The sequence below is a fragment of the Mus caroli genome, chromosome 12, assembly GCF_900094665.2.
Source record: "Mus caroli chromosome 12, CAROLI_EIJ_v1.1, whole genome shotgun sequence".
Lineage (NCBI taxonomy): Eukaryota > Metazoa > Chordata > Mammalia > Rodentia > Muridae > Mus > Mus caroli.
Window position 1 is genome coordinate 10,064,109 of NC_034581.1, and position 14,594 is coordinate 10,078,702.

At 41.8% G+C, this 14,594-nt stretch overlaps 1 protein-coding gene and 1 non-coding gene across 5 annotated transcripts in view; one reads left to right on the forward strand and one right to left on the reverse strand.

The window, feature by feature from the left end:
* Nucleotides 1-14,594, forward strand: part of Nbas (neuroblastoma amplified sequence) — a 295,155-nt gene that overhangs the window by 211,798 nt on the left and 68,763 nt on the right. The gene's annotated exons all lie outside the window — the stretch shown is intronic.
* Nucleotides 314-420, reverse strand: LOC115032903. The gene has a single exon (XR_003838551.1). It is a non-coding gene; the product is annotated as a U6 spliceosomal RNA (small nuclear RNA).

Here is a 14,594-nt window from a genome sequence, read left to right on the forward strand (position 1 = left end):
GTTAGAGTCACGCCAAGGTATTTTATATTATTTGTGACTATTGAGAAGGGTGTTGTTTCCCTAATTTCTTTCTCAGCCTGTTTATCTGTTCTGTAGAGAAAGGCCATTGATTTGTTTGAGTTAATTTTATATCCAGCTAATTCAATGAAGCTGTTTATCAGGTTTAGGAGTTCTCTGGTAGAATTTTCAGGGTCACTTATATATACTATCCTATTATCTGAAAATAGTGATATTTTGACTTCTTGCTTTCCAATTTGTATCCCCTTGATCTCCTTTTGTTGTTAAATTGCTCTGGCTAGGACTTCAAGTATTGAAAAATAAGGAAAACTTCACGAATTTGCGTGTCATCCTTGTGCAGGGACCATGCTAATCTTCTCTGTATCATTTCAATTTTAGTATATGTGCTGCCGAAGCTAGCACCAGTTGCTCTTTTTAGCAAGAGTTTTACCAAGAAAGTTCAGGCACTGTCTGCTCACAGTTCACATATTTGCACAGATTCACTCTCCTGACCACACTGTGTATGCAGTGAAGTGTACATAGCTCACTTCTTCACACAGAGTATTGCATGCACACAGCAATTGCTATTCACTAAAGTTAATTGTTTCCATTCTGTCATCTAGAACATTCTTAAATGGAATGTCAGAGTAGACGTAGGACTTTTGGTGTAGTTCACTTTGTGTTAAGTCCTCACAGCTTCAGCCATAATTGCATTTCCATTCAGAGTAGAAATGTCAAGCATTGGAAATGGGTGAACAATACCTTTTTGTCATTATAAAGACAATAATTATTTTTAAAGGTCTGTGAAATAATTTTAGGATTCCTTATCATTTACAAACCGCACTGTGAAGTAATCTTGGGACTCCTGGTCGTGTATGGACATTACTAAAAGTCAACATCTTTAACAAGTGTAACTGTCAAAGTTTTGTTTTGATGTTTCCATAAAACAAAAGTTTCTAGTTTGTAAGGTTTGGGTACTATTTTATGCCACAGTTTAGTCACGTGTTTATCTGCACCACATGAGAGCAGAAGCAAAAATGCATGAAAATACTTTAGTCAGAAATTGCGCATTGCTCTTGGTAAAACTAGAGAGGAGAATGTGGCTTAGTTCTCATGTCCACCCTCTTTATCCTGAATTAGATCTTCACCCAACCCTGCAGGACACACAGGCTGGCTGGCCGCTCCCTTGTGCTGTTGGGAAGGCATACCTCCTTCCTATTCTCAGACTCTAGAGAGTCAAGTCCTAATTAGGGCTTCAGAGGAGATCTATTATGTGACTCATATGGAGTTTCAAGTGTAACATGAGTGAAGTTGTCCTTTGTATATTCATCCCAACAGGATGCATTTACTTTTTAACTGAGTTTTTAAAAATATGGTATGCACTTACACTATATATAAGTCCACTCAGACAAGTTACTTTCAAACGGCCACAAACCATATGAGCATGTTAGAAGCATGTTAGACAGGCTCTGACGCCTAAGTGTGACCCAGGACCATATATAGCTGCCTACGAAAGGCACAATTAATTCTTGCAACAGCCAGGTAAGCCTATAGGAGAAAGGGCAGACCTCGGTGTGCGCATCAGTATCTTTTCCCCCTTGTCATGTACGGGTAGTCACGACTCTCTTGAGAAGCAGGAGAGGAAAGACTGAAGCTGCATCTACTTTCTTTGGGCCCATTAGGGAAAGTTCCTACTTTATGGGCCAAAGAAGAAACTGGAGAAAGAGGAAGCTATTTTCTACAGACTATTTTCTATCCAGAGGACTGCCATGCTGACACTACATGAGACTATAGAGCTCATGTGTGATACATGACTAGTGGCTACCATTTATCGCCACTTACTGTGTATCAGGAACATTATCACCAATAAACAGCACAAGACTCTTTCAAGGAGAGTGTTATGATCTCTAGTGAGAAGTCAGCTCAATCTCAGAGGTTAGGTAATTTCTTTTAGGTCAAAGGAAGTTGGTAGCTTAGAGTTCCAGTTCTTGCCTTATCTCCTCTGCTGTTAGATTTCTTCAGTAGATGACCAGCTTTTCTGTAGACTAGCCTATAGGATAGAGGCAATGTATTCATTCATTGGCTATATCATTACTCACTTTATATGGAGTTCACATCTACCTGTTGAGTTTGTTTTTTCTATGTCATAGAAATGCTGCCACCACCTTCTCACTATGGCAGGTCTCTACTTGAATAGAAAATCATCCCAAGAGTCCCCGTATTCATTTCTTTATTTTTCAGATAATCAGTATCATGTGAGTCCTCATAGTAATCATTTTCATTGTATTTTGTGTTCCCCCTGAGAAGGTATTTATTAGATTAATATTGCAAATCTATTGCCTATACCCATATAGGTTTGCTGTAAGGCTGGAGTTTCACTGGGCTAAAATTAGGGAGTAAGCAAAATGACATTGCTTTCTGGGGGCTCTAGGGGAATCCATCTTTGCTTTTGCTATTGTCTGATGTATTCTTTTATTCCTGCCTCAAAGTCCCTCTTCTCCATCTTCAGAGACAGGAAAAACTGTCCCTCTGGCCCTTTGCTACATATCTTCTTTCTATTCAAAGCCAAAAGAGGTTACATTTGAAAGCCTCGAGTGCTTTCACAGACCCAGGATGCTCTCCCTCTCGGGACCCAGGCAGGTCCAAGCCTTGTCTCTAGTGATCCAGTGTAGGGACATTTTGGGGAGCCATAATTATCCTTTCCCATATCTCTACATGAAAAAGGTTTTTTATAAAATTTATAGGTTCCGTAAAGCTTTGTGCAAGCATTAAAGTTGAAACCAAAAATGTTAAAGCTCTTATTAAATAGTGGTACAGTTGGAATATACAACCCTTGTGTTCTCAGCAAATAAACTATAGTTTGAGATTCACTTAATTTCAAGCCAAGTAAGCTATAATAGTAGACATTACTTTGAAGTCTTCAGATATTCATACTTTTAAAAATAGAAACACAATTGCCTTAAAGTCAGTAACTTCTGAGGCTGACATTAGTACCTAGAAGATTGACGACTGTTCCCTTAAATATTATCCCTGAACCCAGATGTAGAGTGTGGTAAAATATCTCTTGTTAATCTTTAAAGAATGTCCTTTGCCCGTTGATCTCTGGTTTTTTTTGGAATCCCTGACTTCTGAATGGAAGTTTTATTCCAAATCCTTCCAGGAAATTTGGTTGGAGGACCTCCTCACTGCCATTCTTCTTGATACTGTGAGCAAATGATCTGTCTTCCTTGGCTTTCATGGCTCATTGAGTCCTCTGCGTACATGAGTAACAAATAAAGTACATTTAAATAGAATGGTCGTTCTGGTTTCTATCTCATAAGAAAAGGAGAAAACCTTAATTAAATGCTTCTTATGTTGCAGGTAGGTATTTGTTGATTGTGCTTCCCCAAACTATTTTAGAATTTTTAAGTATGCTGGCTATACTGTCCTAATTTGGCCTTTATCTAATTTCTGTATTATAGTTATAAAAATTATTGTTCCATTCTTATCGACTGTTTATGCTTTTGTGGAACAAATTCTCTTATTCAATATGAGAATTTAGTTCAGTCAGCATATTGTATCTGGACAGAAATCATAACAACACTGCAGCTAGAAAGCAGTGTTGTTATCCAGTGGCTGCCTGTGGTTGGGTGTGGCCTTGTGAGGTATGCTGGGAACCACAGCTATGGCAGCTATAAGATGGGAACTACAGTTTACCAAAGCTCTCTTCTGCCTTGGCTGTCTCCCCAACAAGTGCCTATTACTATACTTATTTTCAGAATTATCTGTTCATTAAAATATGCTAGAATTTTTATCTTTCAATCCAGACCTTTCTAGATTACTAGGACTATATATATTATATTTGGTCCTTTACCTAAATTGCTTGATATTAAGGATGTAATTTAACGAATGTATGAGTCACTTAAATAGCAAACCAGATGTTTGCTACTATTTCCTCATGCTATTCTTGTTTTTGTTTTTATTAATTAATAATGGTGTTGCTACTGCTGCTTTTTGTTCTTAGGAGCCTGTTCTAATTGCCTGGAGCAAATTCAGAGGAATTTGGAGTCATGTCCATTGTTGTCAGACAGACAGACACACAGTTTAGGAATACATCAAGTCAGCACTTGAAAAACAGTACAGAGTACAAGTCAGCACTGAAATGAATGTTGGATTTAAAGATCTAATTTTACATATCCTAGATCACTTGACAGTTACAGACATGTAAATGACATTTAAGCAAGTATTATCACCTCTAGTCTTCAGTTACGTGGCTGAGAAGTGTTTGCTCAAAGCTTGCTTGCTTTTATTTGCTATTTATTTATTTCCTCCTTTAGTATTAGATTGAACCTGTGGCCTTCTGTGAGGTTACTGGGGATTGAACCAGTGGCCTTCTGTGAGGTTACTAGGCAGGTTCTCTACTTCTGAACTCTATACCCAGACCTTTTGGTTTTTACCTTTTTTTTTTTTCATGTGGGATTTTGCTAAGTAACCCATACTGACCTTGAACTCATTCTAGCCTCAGCAGGTTTGAGATAGTGATTCTTCTGTCTCAGTGAGAGCAAGTACCTGAATTACAGGCATGTATCACTTTGGAATGCCAGGTTTGTTTGTCCCAAATAGACCATACATCATGGAAATGCTTCAAAAGGCAAGCAGAGTAAACTGATGTGGCATGGAGAGAAACCAGGAACCAGTTATGGATGATGGGCTGAATTAGGGGAAGGGTGATGTAAAGGTGAGGCAGAGAGGAATATTTGAGTGTGCTTGGATGTAACTTGCCTCATAAACCCCTGTGGCAGGTGTCCTGAATAGAAGACCTGACATCTGTCTAATGGACCCAGAAATTTATGCTCAAAGGCATTAAAGGAGTTTGTCCTGCATAATCATACATGATGGAAGCCTTTACTTGACCCTAAGCCAGTTGTGTAGTCCGAGATATGTGCTGTATATAAACACGTGCCTTCTGTCTGCAGACTTGTTCAGGTTCTCCCTTGTTGACTCACTGCGTTTTTAGTAATCTGACTTAGCACTGATAGCACTGTGCACATTGTGGGAACTCACGAGCCTGCTTGAGAATAGTAATGAGCAGCACAGATCTGAGGTGGAACTGCCCCTAGAATTGGCTACACGTGGGAAGCTTTTGCAGGCACCAATGGGAGGACTGTGAGTAACACTGTGGATCTGCTTTATAATATCCACACAACACAATCTGCTCTGCTCACAAGTAGGAGCATAGAGACTGAAGCAGTCACACTTCCACCAGAGCATGCCACCCAGAAGTAGTACGTCAAAATCCGGCTCGTTTAAGCTATAAGGAGCCTATTTACTCTACAACCTACCTATGCTGCTGCTGGGACAGTTTTACTGAAGGTAACAGTATCCACACTGAGAGTGTGATTGAAAGAAAGTAGACTCAACGTACTCACAAGATATGACCAGCAGGGTGAACCTGCTTATACTGACCCTGCCCACAACTGGTCACATTAAAATGTCCCAGCCAGGCATGGTGGAGCACGCCTTTAATCTCAGCACTTGGGAGGCAGAGGCAAGTGGATTTCTGAGTTCGAGGCCAGCATGGTCTACAAAGTGAGTTCCAGCCAAGGCTACATAGAGAAACCCTGTCTCCAAAAACCAAAAAAAAAAAAAATGTCCCAAGAGGAGTGATTTTGGTTGTATGTCCTTTGTTGCAGACTCATACAGGACAGAGTAACCAACTACCTTATAGGTCCCATGACTCATCATTTATAAAAATGATGGGTTTTTGCTGCATGCAATACATCCTGTGGTCACATTGGGAGGGATTTGTATTGCTATGCAGGTGACTTGTTTGTTCCATACTGCTCCTGCCTCCTTCCTCAAAAGGAAATTATGGGTATTGCATTCATCCTGAGTGTTGTGACCTGGATGTAGAAGGCAGCTAGGAAGTGGCCTTCATACCCTGCACAGAGCCTGTGCGCATGTGCGCCCCATGGGGTCCAAGAGCTGTAAGAAGTGGGCATGTGCCCCATCCCTAACCCAGAAGCCAGCTCCAACTGGTCACCATTTGCAAATGAAAACTTAGTGTTTGCCAAGGGAGTCTCACTGGAGAAACAGTCCCTGAGGGTAGAATGCATCTGCTGTGTGCAGTAGCTGGCCAGCATGCTGAAAACAAGCTCAGTGGAACCTTCGAAGTTCCCCACCTCCCAGTTTGTCTCATGATGTTATGTCAGGGCTTTTTTTTCATTTTTTATTTTTATATATGTTATTTTTCTCTTTCTTTTACCCTTTTTGCACATACATTATGACTTCCAGCTTAGTGTTTGCTTTTATGAGATTCCCAAGTGTGCGAATGTGTGGGTCTCTGGCTCTGAATCTGCTTTGTGTGTCTTTTTCTTGGGCTCTTTGTTTGTTTTGACCTATTCCAGTGTGTTAGTTTTTGTTTCATCTTATTATTTTTACGTTCTTATTCTTCAGAAGCCTGCTTGTTCTCTAGTGAGACTCAGAAAGGGGGCAGAACTGGATAAGAGTGCAACAGGGGAGGAACTGAGAGGAACAGAGGAGAGGGAACTGTAATTGGGACTTATTTTGTAAGAAAAAAACCCAACTATTTTCAGTAAAGGACCCCCCGCTACCCCCAAGAGGAAGTGACCTCCCAAGTGTGTGACTGTAACAATAGGAACAATGCCCCTAGCTCTCCACCCTGCATCATAAGGTAGAGATAAGTGTCTCCTCCATCCCCTCTGCAGGGACAGGCACTATAAGAGCGAATGCTATAGTTCCCTGCAAATAATGCCATCATAGCAGATGCAAGAAAGAGAAGTCTCGAACAATTAGCTAACTTGTAGATGTCACCGGTGAGGACTCAGGGCCATGTCTGCCTCAAAGTCTTGCATGACATTCTTCCTTTTGTCTGCCTATTTGGCTGCAAAACTGCATCTGGAATGATCATAATTACTGGCCTGACTAGTAAGCTGAAACTCATTCTCTTTTGCTTGGGAAATTATTTCAAGTTGACTAAGGTGATAATTGAGTAAGAAATTGAAATTTGGTCTGTGATCATGTGCACCATACAGTCATGAATGACAATGCTCCTCTGCAAAGTGGATCAGGAGGGATGCCTGGCTGGTGGTGTTTCTGTAGCCCTGCGTCCTCTTTATTAACAAGCTGAGAAGGAGCAGCGCCCCCTTCTCCTGAGGCTTAGAGGCTTTGTATTCATAGGGGTGTAAATCCTTGAGAGGACAGAGGAATAAATAACCCTTCTCAGAGTAATGCACAGCTGCCATTAAAGCATATTTAACATGAAAAGGAGCAGTGAGGGACAAGAGGTTTGGAAAGGATCCCTCCAAATCGTGCCTTTCCTTGGCAGGCTTCATCATTCTTCAGCACATACTATTCAGCACTAAATGTTCAGTGCTATGCCTCTCTCTGCTCCACTCATTGTCCATCCTACATTGAACTGCCTTTCAGACTTATGGCCAGATTTATCTTCTAATTGCTGTTTATGAACACGTCCCCCAGCCTGTGCACTGAAGGAATTTGTCATAAGAGGCCCTGCTCTGTCCTTCCAGATAATAGCGGTGACTTTCTCAGGTTCTGAGCAGGAGTTGTCATAACTGCAGCTCTCAGGATGTCCCTTGTTCTTACCTATCTGCTGCGCATGGGCAGCTCTCCATAGGTGGAGATGCTAAGAGAATGGAAAGTGTGGCGTCTGGAAAGTCAGAGTGTATAGTCCATGAGTCAGTTGGGCTATGCAACATCCAGGAAGGGTGCTGGTGTAGAAGAGGCATTGCTCCAGAGTCTGTCTGTGAGTGTGCTTGTCATGAGTCCTGCAGCAGGAGAGACTTCAACAGAAGCTGCATTCCAGACACATCTAGCAGGAGATAGCAGGCTTCTTTCAGTTGAGTACCGACAAATGGGTACAGATACACTGCAGGTGGAAGCAGAGGGTGTGTCCTGGTGATGGATCAGCTGCATGTGAGACTTCAGGCAGATACTGCTGGATTCTCACTTGGAATAACTCTGCTGGTTGGAGAATGGAGCAGATGGCACCAGCCTGAAGACCAGGACACTCTCAATGTGAAGGCTGTCACAGCATTTGATCACACAAGTGGGAGGGGCTCAGCATCTGTGGTTGTGACTCTGGTACAGCCCTGTGTCATGGCTTTGTGTTGTATTTCTAGAAACTGCTTTTTGAGAACTGGTACAGTCAAGTGAACTCTGTTAGCTGCATCGCCCAGCAAAGCGCCTTAATCACAATGAAGCCACTTCTGTCCAGTCTACCTCATGAGGGCTTTTCCATGCCATATTTAAGGAAAAGCCTAAAGGATCAGTGCATCTTCGTGGCAGGTTTTATATATCTTCCTGAGGACAGAGCAATCAGTTTAAATCTCCATGGACCCAGTTATACCTAGGAAGTTTCATAGTTAACATTGTAGCCCCACAGTCTGGTGAGTTGAACTGACTGGAAAGGTGTGAGATATGCCATAGTTCTCAATAGCAGAATAGGGAATTAAGGTCGGAAGCAACTGACCATAATTCTCATCCTTGTTCAGCCTTGGAAAAGTCCCTCTACTGAAATAAATTTCTCCCCTGTATGTAATGGGGCCTCATTACTACTATGTGAATGTATGTCAATTTTAGAACATTTTCATACATAAGTAAATGTCCATTTCAAATTAGCTTACTGATGAGAGAAGTTAGCTTATGTGACCAGAGATGTGGAGGACTGCATGGCTGGCTGTTTCAGCAGCGTGTGCTGCCAGGGAGCCTCTCGTCTTTCTTCTGCTGTCTGTAATGTTAGCTTCATCAGAAGGCCTTTGCTGGTAATACTCCTAGGATGCTATTTCCCAGCAGTGGCTCAGGTTGTTTTCTAATTCATGTCAGTATAGAGATATAGTGAGAGCATCAACACACATGCATACGAACACACACAGTAAGCAGAAGGTTCCCACTATGCTGGCTGTCATCCTGGACCGTATCCTCTGTTCCCTGGCTTGCCAGGTGCTGATTCTCTCAAGTCTGGATAGCCTGAGCCAATCCAGTGACCAGTGATAGCACTGAGTCAGCTCCACATGGCTTCAGGGGAAGCTTACAGGTACAGAGGCGGGGGGCGGGGGGGAGCGGGGAGAAAAATTAAGATCTGTGCCTAACTTGCTGTAATGAGCATGGAGACGCAGCTCTAACCCTGCTGCAATGGCTAAAGCCACATGCAGTATTTGGTAGCAGCATACAAAGAGATGAGGTGTTTGACTTGGGGCTGAGCTAAAAGTGATTGCTTTTTACTAGTCAGTCCAGTTAAAGACATCTGAAGTGACTTGCTGATTCTAACATCAGACCCAGGTTTTAGGTATTTTTAAATTATGCATTATAATGCATTGGTGGATCTTGTAATTAGTTTAAGGCATTGTAGTAAGCATTGAAAAAAAAAAGAACACAGACTGGAGATTAGAACAAGAGTTATCAGATTGCATCTCATCTTAGTAGGGGTTGTATGCTTCATCAAAGTTTTATTTGCTTTGAATATATGCATGTGTTTCTGAATATATGTAGACTCTGTAATTGAATTTTGATATACAGTCTTTCTTGTTCTGGGTATTGAACTAAATATTTGAAGCTGCTGACTCAATGGGCAACTGGTTGAGTTACAAACCATTCCCCAGGAATTAGCATAAGGTTTCCTTCAGTTCTTTTGCATACACCATTTGAAGTCCAGAGTTCCTTCTTCCTTTAGTCCCACTCACCCTATCTAGACTTTCCTCAGGTCACAGAATGGCCCCTCTCATCTCCCACATTAGCCACTGGTGAGTCAGTTGAGTCATTCAGAGATGTTTGTCCCCAGAGCTTTTTGGAGTAGGTTACCCACTTCCATTACTAAGAAAATTAGCTTGGGGAAGCTCATGGCAAGTATAGGGCTTCCTTAAACTTTGTTAATATCTTTCCCACGCAAGCATAACACTCAGCGTGTCTAGGAATAAATGTTTCTGAAGTCAGGCTTAGCTGATTTCAGCACCAGGTAACAACACATAAGAGCAGTGGAACCCTGAACCCTGTGTTCTGTGGACCTAAGCAATCCTAAGGCCGTTTACTTACCTCTCATATTTAAAGTTTTTATTTTCACTAGAACTGATTACAAAGGAGGGCACAATTCCAGCATATTGTAATTAATGACTTCTCTACTGAGACTGTTGTACAATAAAGCAAACAAAATTTGGGATCTCCCTTTCCCTTTAAAGAACAAGGACAAATGCCTCGATGGCAGTCAGCAAGAACAGAAAGCCCTTCCTCTTAGAATGGTCGATTCCTCAGAGTGAAATGATGCTGGAAGGTGGGTAAAGGGGGAAAGAAAGATCCCTACTTGGTAATAATTAACTAGTAGGAAGAGTGCAGAGTAAATTGAACAGCAAACAACAGGCAGAAGTGTCCACAAGTGCTGCTCTTGGCTGGAGGGAAGGTACTGAAGGATATTGGACAAAGGGCACTTTCTGGGCTTGCCAGGTGGAAACAAACTTCTTGTGTTTTGAATAGAAATGCGACCAGCAACCTCAAACTAACCCCTTCCTGTGAGAACTGCCCGCAAGTGAGAGCTGCCTTCTTGCGTGTTTTAGAAAGGCAACGTGTTCCCTGAGAAGGGCCTGGGTACTAGAACCCTTGCACTGCAGGGTGGGCGGGGCTCTAACTGCCCAATCTGAGGAACTGCTCTTGAGAGGTGAGGGTTCCGTGAACTATCACGTGCTCATGGTGCTGGCAGAACAACGCTCCATTGCCCTGGAAGCTTTGAGCTTGCCATTAGACATTTTAAATGGCCCTCCTTGGGAGAGATGGCCTTAAACTTCAGAAGCCATGCTGGAGTTTGGTCTCTTAGCTAGTCATTCCATTCTGAGAGTTTTGCAGTTTTTGCTTTCATATGGTTTAATCATGATGCAGCATGTAGATACTTAAAAGTCTGCTTTCTATGTGAGAAATGACTTGTCCACCAAAATTAACTTGTAGAAATTTCTAAGACCATTAGCTTCTAATATTGTCTTTAAAATCTGTGTTGAGTTACTACTTTAGTGTATTTATTTGATAAGACGTAAGCTAAATTTTTGATGTTAAATAACATGAAAATAAATTGATATTCCCAGTTTATATTTTAGGAGGTGGGTGGAAATTAATTAGCTTGAGAGTCCTTGGGTGATTTTACTTATTGCTAGCATCAAATCACTTTATAACTATTTTATAAATGTATGTGCTAAGAGCACATGTTCCCTAGTTTGAAGACCACTGGCCTAAGTAGAAGGTATCAGTTGCTCTATATTACCTCTGTGGTAGCTTTAGCTATCCCTTGAATCTATTCCATTGGCTAAACACACACACACACACACACACACACACACACACACACACAGACACAGACACACAGACACACACATTTTACACTGGCAAGAGCTTTTACACGATAGTGTGAGATTGAGATTGGGAGAGGAATGGTGTTTAACTTTGAGGATCAAACTTTGGACTATTTTGATATTTTTCATAACCAATTCCCCCGTTTTCCTCATCTCTGCTGCCAGCTGCTGCCTTGCATGCATTTCTGCACCCAGGAGTCTCCTTCAAACAGTGAGCCACTCTTTCTGTTGAGAGTCTATTATAACCCTGAGGTGTTTTGGAGCTCAGTAAAAGAGCAGGAGTTATGACCATAGACGATTCTCTTTTATACTAGCCTTTGTTTAATTTTTAAAGCTGTTTCTCTACCCAAAAGTCAACCCCTCCCTTTGCTCTCCCTGAGCTCTTGGTTTGCATCAGGTCGAAGGTCAACCATTGCCTCCTTTTTATAGACTTCTGTTTTCCTAAGGCAGGCTTTTTTCCTTTCCTGTCTACACACTTCATTTATATTCCAGTACATTTTCTAAATATTTAATTTTGTTTTGGCTTTCCTCTTAGCATGCACGTTCATTGAAGGTAGATGACTTAGTCTGCACTTGCGTCCCCGGTGCCAAGGCCAGGCTGAGTGCATGGTTACTGTTAGTGTTAAACAGGAAAATGGAGGAAGGAGAGAGAGAAAGAGGAGGGTGGCCTCATAACTGGGAGCATAAAAAAGAAAGACTGTCTATCTAATGGTAGTTAAATAAACTGTATTCAATTTCAGTTTACTGATGCTGAGAGTATGTGAGTAAAATACATTTTCCTGTTGTTGGCTTTCCAGTATCTTATATTGTTGCTGGTAGCAGTGGGAACCTCAGAGCCTAGTTTTCCACTCATAGGAAGCATTTGGCTTTTCTTAAGTCACTTCCATTTCCCTAATGTCAGTGTTATGTGCAAAGTCAAACTGTGCTCATGTTTTAAAGCATGGGGCCTTGGAGGGGTTTCTCAGTCTTATGGTACCTGTCCTTGTGAATTTTGAATCAAAACATTTCCTGAAAACTCCAGTAAAGATTATGTCATTTTTCCCGTCAGAGCTCCTTTCTTCCCTTCACAGGAATTAAAGATCTAAGTCCAATGTTTTTAGCCTGATACTAGGGGCTCTGGCAGTGTCCCCTGGCACTCTCTTCCCAAGCTCTGGCATGGCTTTGTTGGAGCCTGCATTCCAGCCAAGGGGGTGAATTTGCAGCCTTCTGCCTGCTGCTGACTGGTGGCGTCTTCAGACTCTTCCTTTACTGCATGAATTCCACTTCCTCTTCAGCCTCTCCATAGGAATGTCTCTCCGCAGCTCTTTCCTGAACTTGCCTGTGCCTGCTTTCATTCTAGACCGAGTGCCTTCTAAAGCCTTCTGTAGCTGCCCTAGTTATGTAGTGGCCATGTTCTTTATAGTGTCTTTTACTTCTTCATGCTTCCAACCAGACTGTGACATAGCCAGGGGCAAGGGCTTGATCTAGTTTTGTGTTTCTCCAGCACCCTGTCTGAGACAAAGGCACACTGTGTCTTGAAAAATGTCTATCCAGCGAATAAATGGAGTGTCGCCAGCTTGCCGTCCTTGTACCCTTGATCCCTCTGGCCCGTTACTGTCCCTGTGGCATTTTTTTTTTTTTTTAGCCCAGTTTGTATTATTGTGTCACATCCTTTGAGTTGTTCTTTTGTAGCCCTTGTCTCCTTGGAGTCTTGGAGGAGTGGGATACTGTGCAGAGTCTGGGTAATCTGCAGCCTCTCAAGCGTTATATACCATGAGCATTTAGGGAGATGTCACTGTACTTCTTGTCTTCCTACCATGTAGGGATACAGACTTAAAGTTTAACAGTAAGGATGTTGCTTAATTGCAGTAAATACACCGTGCCAATGGACTTGCATTGACTATGACATAGCTGGGGTTGGTGAGCTATGATGTCACGAGTCAGGAAGATTCCTAGAGCTGAATTTCTAAACTGATTATGGAAGGACAAGGAAGGAGGTCAGAGAATGAATGAAGTTTATTTTCTCCAGTAACTGGAGTTTCTAATTTGGTCCTAAGTAAGTTTCTCCTATGTTGTGTGTGTACATGGAAATGTAATAGGACAGTAGGGCATTTTCATGTGATCATGTCTAGCTTGCTGATGCAGTTCCTCAGTGAGCGTGGTTTTGGAAGTTGTTTTACTTTGTTCTTAGTTTATTTTTCTAGCCATAACTCTTTAGTGTTGTGAGTTTAGGGTTTACAAGCCTTGCCCCATGAAAGCAGCTTAGTCTGTGGATGGGTTTTGTATAGACAGTTAAAACTAGATTCTCTATCTCTTTAGACATTTGAAGAACCAAACAATATGTATGGCCTCTGTGGTCAAAGTCACTCCTTAACCATTTGCTGTCCCTATCTCCACCTAGGCAATTGAATGTTTACACATACAACTGTAGCTTTCTCTTGCTGAGGCTGCACTTCTATAGTTCTGGTCTAAAATGCTCTCATTATGAGATCCACTTGACCAAAAGACATTTGTTGTGTTTGAGCCACCACTTTACAGTTTGGGATTAAGTGATAGTCAATAAATAATCAACAGCCAAATAAGTTATTTTAACAAAAAGATAAAGCAGAGAGAAGAAAAAAGGAGGAGATGATGGTTTTTGCAGACTGGTTGTAGAAAGCCACCCTGATGAGGTGACATTTTGTCAAGTTGTGAGGATTCCCAAGACAGCATCTCGACAGCAAGAAGACAGATTGGAGAGAACTAGTGAAGCACATGGGGCAGGGCCTGATTTGTTCTTGGAGAACTGGGAAGTCATTAAATAGATATGGACAGGGGCTGACATTAGCAGATTTGTGTTTTTCAAGTATCACTTCTCTAGGGCTGGGGAGGTGGCTCGCTTAGAATGTGCTTTCCTGCACGGATGTGGGGACCCAAGTGTGGAGGGAACAAGGTCACAGATCAGGGAAACCAGAAATGGAAACCACATGGGCTTTTCCTTTTAACAGAAGTAATTAAGACATGTTTCTTTCCAGAAAGTTGAAATTGGATGTAGTTAATGACCTGGTGATCTTTTCCTATCTGTAGAACCAGGACTTACTGGAATCGCCCAGACTATTATGTTTGTCCTAGACTCTTCCCAAATTCTTGAGCATTGCTTCTCAGTCAACAGAACCCCTTCTTATGGAAGAGGACAAAGGGACTTTACAAAAGACATGTACTGTGCAAAGGAGTTTCAATATAGTCCTCCTTAAGCTTTGTTGTAATAATTGTCAGGAGGAAACAACCCCC